This window comes from Anabrus simplex, chromosome 1 (genome assembly GCF_040414725.1).
Source record: "Anabrus simplex isolate iqAnaSimp1 chromosome 1, ASM4041472v1, whole genome shotgun sequence".
In the NCBI taxonomy this organism is placed as follows: Eukaryota; Metazoa; Arthropoda; class Insecta; order Orthoptera; family Tettigoniidae; genus Anabrus; species Anabrus simplex.
This window is the reverse complement of record NC_090265.1, coordinates 1,433,571,323-1,433,578,784: the sequence shown is the minus strand read 5'-3', so window position 1 is coordinate 1,433,578,784 and position 7,462 is coordinate 1,433,571,323. Positions and strand designations below refer to the sequence as shown.

At 39.3% G+C, this 7,462-nt stretch overlaps 1 long non-coding RNA gene across 1 annotated transcript in view; it reads right to left on the bottom strand.

Annotated features, from left to right (window-relative positions):
- Positions 1–4,916: 4,916 nt before the first annotated feature.
- Positions 4,917–7,462, bottom strand: part of LOC136879222 (uncharacterized) — a 185,990-nt gene continuing 183,444 nt past the window's right edge. The window contains exon 3 of the long non-coding RNA XR_010860910.2: positions 4,917–6,256. This is a non-coding gene — a long non-coding RNA (uncharacterized lncRNA). The remainder of the gene's footprint in view (positions 6,257–7,462) is intronic.

Sequence of the window (7,462 nt, the reverse complement as noted above, 5' to 3'; positions counted from 1 at the left end):
AACCAACTTTCACTTATACCTATCACATGGAAGTAATTTGCGTGAAATATAACTTTAATTTCCTCCAAGTGCGCGAGTAAGCTAAGGTTGTTAAAATGACAACACTGTTTGAGAAGGCTACTGGCATCAACGGGCTGGGATGGTGTGCTACTGTTAGAGCTACGGTTACTGTCAGAGGGTGGTCCCGTAATTAACTGGCTAACGGACATGCCTGAACTAAGACAGAAATCTTACCTGGATGTCCTGATGAAGTGGACCGCTGACTGGTTAACACATCACACATACGCAAATACACTTGTAACAAACCTAATAAAACAATAATATTGCGAAGGCATATCGCAACGGTTCCTTCACTCCGATAATCCACCTAGTAGCCTCAAGTGTGAATTCAGTTCGCAAGGTGAATTAATATGCAGTTTCTTTCCATCGTCTAGATGAACAATAATGCGGCCGTTATGGGTAGAAATCCGGCGCATACCTCAGAAGTCCCGTGCTTTATTTAGTATTTCTTTCCGTGTGGATGTCAGGGATTCCGTAACGGGCAGATGTGTACCTTTTAGAGCTCCCTTGGCACGTCAGATGCGGTCTTGTTCATGGTACCTGAGGAGTTTAATTATAATAGGTCTATTCCCTACAGACACCACCTCAGCCACTGTCCTCTTCATACAGCCCAGTCTGTGACACCGATCTATGCTGTCCATAGAAAATTGAATGTTCAGCTTACTTTTCAAGGTTTCTAACACTGGAGCATAGGTGTCGTCGCTGGGTGTTTCACTTACGCCGAGAAGGAGGAGGCAGTTCCTTCTTCTGTATTGTTCCTCCTCGTCAAGCTGAATATCCTGCCGATCTAGACGTTCTTATAGCTGGCCTACCTCCTTCTTCATGCCGCTTAATTCCGCAGATATCATTTCTCGGAAGTCCTGGAAGTCTGATGCAAGGCCGCTTCGAGTGTCGTTGGGGTTGACAGCACTTGCCGCACCACCAATCATGGCTTGCTCCAAGCGAACTTGGAAATCGGATATCCTTTCTTCAAACTTCGTCAGACGTTCATTCACGCCTTCAGAGTCATAACACTTCACTACTGTTCAACCTGACAATTAAAATGATACACTGGTACACTCTTGTAATATAATATGATGGTTTACTTGCTGATATGGCAAGTGAATTGCGGAGCTCATTTAATCGTGCTATATAGCGCGGGCCATCTTTAATCTGCTGTCTCATCTACACAGTTCAAAAATATTGGGGGGAAATGTTTTTTAACATCTGATATGTGAACGTTAATTTGGCATATGGGGTTCCAATGGTCGCACAGCATACCTTGAGTCCTAAGCTACTCCATCTGTGGGCGTAGCCATGAATTAAACTGTCAGGTGACCCCTCAAAACAAAGTGAATAGCGGTGCGTCCGTGTGTCGTTGTGAGGTACACCTACTACTGCGGTCATTTGAGCACGTTGTACGCAAACCAGCTCATCCCACGAGACATATTAACGAGGTTCAAGTCGCAAGGGCCGTCACTTTGATCCAGGAAGGTTGGACTTTCCGTCGTGCTGCTGTGGATCTCTATGTCTCTCCGTCAGTTATTCAACGCTTGTGGGATCGCTACAATGAGACAAGCCAGTTCACAAGGAGGGTTGGACAAGGCCATGGACGAATGATAACCCCACAGGTTGACCGATATCTGACCATACGTGCGCTGCAGCGTCGTTCAGCAACTGCCAGAGAACTGCAACAAGACCTCAGGAGGGTCTCTGGAGTCACAGTATCTGACCAGACAGAAAGGAACATGTTAAGAAAAGTGTCCTTACGGCCCAGACTTTCAATTCGAGTGCCCCGTTTAACTCAGCACCATCGCGCAGCTCGCCTCCTGTTTGCCCGTACCCACGTCAACTGGCAACTTCGACAATGGAGACCTGTGTTGTTCACAGACGAGTCCAGATTTCCCCTGACACAGCGTGATGGACGTCAACGTGTATGGAGACGACGTGGTGAGCAGTAAATGCCAAATGTTGTCCAGGAAGGCGACCGAATCGCACAAGGTTCTGTGATGGTGTGCGGTGGCATCAGTATTGATAGCCTTGCGGATCTTGTCGTCGTCCGTGGTAATCTTACTGACGCGGGGTACATCGAGCAGATACTGCTACAGCATGTGTTGGTTGCTGCATACGGCGTTGGCCCTGAATTCGTACTCATGCACGACAATGCCAGGGCTCATGTAGAGCGCATCACAGGACCTATCCAGCGAGGACCTGACATTCAAGAGATAGAATAGCCAGCAGTGAGTCCAGACCATAATCCCATCGTGCATGTGTGGGATAAGCTTGACCGAAATGTTCGTGGGCGTCTTGTTCCACCATAGACTCTCCAAGACCTCGAAAAGGCTCTCATTGAAGAATGGGACCTGATACCACAACGTAACCTCCGTCGACTTATACGGAGCATGCCCCGTAGGTGCCAAGTTGTGATAAATGCTCGTGGAGGACACACACCATACTGAAGCTCACCAACTGTGATAAAAATCCACTCTGGTAGACTGTTATCACTTTGTTTTCGCCCTATTTGGACATTTCTATTTGTGTTCTAAAAATGAACGCGAATCCAACGATGTTCTTTTGTATGCATCAACGGTAAAGAATAAAGGTTTAGTTGGTAATATACCTGGGTGTGAGTTATTGTTTTGTGGAGCATGGCATACTTTCAAATACATGTTCACATAATTTTTTGAATTGTGTATTTATGGCTAAAATTGAGTTAGAAACTTTGAATAGAATTTGGCTCACGTATGGATACTGGGTGGGCCAGTGTTCGTGTAGAATTAGACAATTCTACCTTTAGTATAAGTGATTCGAACTACAAATTATACGTGTTTAAAGATCAAAATGTAGGTATAACCGAGAGATAGAGACAAATCCAACATATAAGGAATAGAGATATGACGAAACGTCATAGGACCAAATGGAACTGAGACTGAACTGAAATTGTGCCATCCGTTAGGCCGCGAAATACCTCGGCGTTAAAATTGCTTCGAAATACCGATATTTTTTCGGGGATCAAAAATGAAATATTTAAAGATCGTGGAAGCTTTCCGTCTATTACAGTCTATGGCATTTAATTTTGGCAAATTTCAATTTTCTAGCTCGTCTGGCAGATTGTGCCTCAATGTTTTGGGGGGTGGGGGGTAAAAATGAGGTTTTCAGGAAACTAAATCTAACAAATATGCAGATGGTCATTATTACAGTTGAAAGGGTTAACTGTACGAACATTTCGCCAAAATAGTCAATGTACAGACACACGGTCGTTACGATTTCATTTATATAGATAAGGACTTAACCTACAAAACCAACCGTTCATGATATCTCCTTATTAATCCTCCTACCGAAAAAATGTACTTGAGAAAGCGTTTTAGTAATGGATTTCTATCATGGTTGGTCTATTTCTAGTCAGGTTGGTCTTGCATATATTGTGTGAGAGTAAAATCACTATTTCGGATCCGTTCAGTCCATTACGGAAATTTGAAATAGTATGGACCTAAAAACTTACCTTTGGACAGGTGGATGCCAAATATGAAGTTTGGTTGACGTATCTCCAGTAGTTTTCAATTTAAAAGAAATAAGCTTTCCAAGCACCCGCTTCTGAGTTAAGGCCGGTGGGACTGGTTCAGGAAAACAGTCCGTTAATTATATTTACCCTGTTAATCCCCCTATCGAAAAAATGCACAAGATAAAAAGTTTTAGAAATGGATTTCCATCAAGGTTGGTCGATTCCTAGTTAGTCTGGTTTTGTATAACTTATGGGAGAGTAAAATCACTGTTGCGGTTCCGTATAAACCCCCAGTCCATCCTGGGAATTTTACATGGTATGGACCTAATAACTTACCTTTGGCAGGTGGATGCTAAATATGAAGTTCGATTGAAATATCTCCAGTAGTTTTCAAGTTATAAGAAATATGCTTTACACGCACCCGCTCTTGAGTTAAGTCCGGTGGGACTTGTACCGAAAAACGGTCCGTTAATAGTATCTCCCTTATTAATCATCGTATCGAAATGATGCATATGAGAAAAAAATCTTTAGAGATTGGTTTTCATTCAGGAAGGTAGATTTCCATTAAATTTGGTTTTGTATAATTTGTGGGAGTGCAAAATCACGGTTTCGGTTTCATATAAGCCCCCAGTCAATTCAGTGATTTAGAAACAATATTGGCCCTAAAACCTACCTAAGGAGAGGTGGATTCTAAATGTCAAGTTTCGTAGAAATGTATCCAGTAGTTTTCAAGTTATAGACAAACAGACAAACAAACAAACAGGCAAACATAGGGACAAACAGACACCAAAGCTAAAAAATATGTAGATGGTCATTATTACACCTGAAACGGATAACTGTAAGGAAATTTGGCAAAAATAGTCAATGTACAGACAGATGGTCGTTACGATTTTATCTCTATAGATTTTATTGTTCAAGGAGGCCAAATCTTGAAGTAATAGCTCTCAATTATCGAATCTGTGAAATCTTGTCAGTTCGAGATGATGATATGTATTAAGGTGATCCATTAACCCCAGCACATTTTATGCAGAAGTCTAATGGAAAACTAAGGCCCCGGATTCGATTATCGGCTATAGTTGAAAGATTCGATTCATAGTCTCAAGTTTGAAAGGTGGCTTTTCATTCTCTTGAGATCAAGTAAGGAGCTGTTTAATATAAGGCCCGGCGAACCTTGTCACACAAAACAATCAGTCCGAGTGAGGAAGTCATCATCACGCTGATTATGAGACAATTCAATATTTTCAGGCAATCTAATTTGGAATCAGCCATGCTGACATGTCAAAGGCCCTAAATTGGTAGCATGTGAATAGGTTTAGTTCGAAATTATGGGGACAAATCTCAGAGGTTCTCTATTATATTTAAAAACACAGGCAAGCATTTCTATAAACTTTTATTATCATATTTTCATACTTTTACACATCTCTTCTTGTTTTTCAGTTATTATCTTTTCAGTCACTAAACCTTCCCTAACCTCCACCTTGAATACTACAACTTTCTTCTAGAACAACAGTACAACCTCTATGACCACACAATGCTCTATGACAAGTATTGTTGCAACTGGCATTATCAAAAATGGTACAATTCTGCTGACACCACCAAATGCCACTAGTATCCATAACCATGAGAAATATTTCTGTATGAATTGCAGTGCTATTACTATCCTTATTTTTGCCTAAGTAACATAACGGTAAAAACTACTGTATTATCTACGTGGATCTATTGTTTAAAAATAAATGCACATTATTAATTGTACAGTCTGCAAACATTTGTAACAAGAAATAAAATACCAGCGAAATTACTCCACCATGAATAACATTCAAAATAGTTTATGAACAAAAAGTAACTAAGAACTACACTCCTTCGAAATATGAATCAGAGCCTCTCAGTTTTCTCGATTGGTCATTTTATCAGAATACCAAGCACTCAAGAGCTTCATCTTTACAACTCACCTTAGATGCTTCAAGAAATGAGTACATTGTCCAAATAATATTGCATACATTTCTCTATGATGGTATTGCAAATACAGCGTTACGTTAGTAGTAGTCATTGTACCACTCACTCTTCTGTAAATCGTAGTGTTAAGCTATTGGAATTATTTGAATAATATTTGAATTAATATGCTATTGTATTGTAATTATTACGCTCGATTATTTTTAATGAAACATTTTCATCATGTTCCATAAATCTTGTGTGAGTTATTACGTAACCGAGTAGCATTTGTAAAGGAATATCTAAGTTATATTTTGTACAATTTACGTAAATTCCTATGGTACATGCAACCTTCATTGTGTACAGGGGATTATACCCTTCCTTAATGATGAGAGAAACATGTTTGGTTTGCCATGGTGGGAGCCAAGTATTTAAAATATTGTTCTTATTAACACTACCTAAAGTGAAATGTATATATAATACATTTTTTGTATCTTACTTTTCCTTAGTCCTATTTTTAATTATCATTCTTGCTTAGATATAGTTTCTCGTAATATTTTTTTCAAGTGTTCCTTATGTTGCATTTTTTATATTGTCGTATAAGGACTGTTTTAAAATACTTTATTTTAATTTCTCTTTTATTTTTAGAAGCCTTGTTTCCGAAACGATTTGCTGTAGTACAAAGTACCATCCAAAATCAATGGTTTTTATTTTTCCTGCACCAGGTGTAAAATTCTTCAGATAACGAATGAATCTCACCGAGAAGTCTCCTTTGAAGGTCTACATCTGTAAAGATAAATGTAATTTTTTTTAAACACGAAAAAACTCTGTTACGAGGAGTATGCAAGGAAACTTATTTCGTGGAGAGGGTTAAGGCTCAGATTTGATAACATTCTTGCTTAACATCTTAGAGTGGCAATTTTTGTCATCTCAATGGAAACACAAAAATCATCTCTTAGCAACAGCTGAGTAGAGTTGAATAGCTATAAAAAAACGAAACATTATTCGATTCTACTTAGAAATGAATATACATTTCTGAGAGTCATTGTCGTCATGGTAGTGCTCTTGTTTCTTCTTGAAAGGGGCTTATGATACCTTGACTATCAGTCCTGTGCTCTTAATATCAGTTTGATCAGATAACCTGTGATAATGTGTTGTATATTCTGTTATGCGGTTTGGTACACTGACGTTCCGAAAGTGATCGGTTGTTAGTAAGTAACTTTATGTTAAGTAATGCCACATTTCAGAATGGCTATGATATGTCAGAATCTGTTTCAGCTGAGAGGAGATGGTTGAGTAATTTTTATTAAACATCGTCGATCTACTCATGACTAGGTGACTTTAGTTCTCCGAGGATGAACGAGACATGGTAGTGGATGTCTAAATGTATGATATTCATACGATATCAAATGGGGCGTTTCATTCCTGGAAAAACGTATATTATAGTACATGCAACCTTCATTGTGTACAGGGGATTATACCTTTCCTTAATGATGAAGGAAAAAGGTTTGGTTTGCCATGGTGGGAGCCGAGTATTTAAAAAAATGTTCTTATTAACACTAGAACGCCCAACTTAGGTCAATTTGATCGACCTGAAGTTAAAAAGTTTATTTTTAACTTTTGAAGTTGGTGGTATTTGAGGATCCAACCAGCCTCTGGGCTGATGACCTAACAGACAGATACGAGAACTTCCTTTCTTGACTTTACTCACTTTGCGATTATTTCGTTATTACAAAATCGTAGGTTTATAATTAATATTGAACGTTTCGACAAAAGTAGCAGTTTACGAAGAACGCTCAACACGGGCCACTTTGACCCATGTCATTGTGAATGGTTTAAATTTTACTGTTGGCATCTATGATTGCGAAATACTTCGTGTCATCGCATTTACTCAGTCAACAATGGTATTAGATGCAAGAAAAGCAACAATGCTTCTATTTATTTGTTGTTGTTTAGCATGATGTGGTCATTGTCTGCTCCTATTGAGGGCTT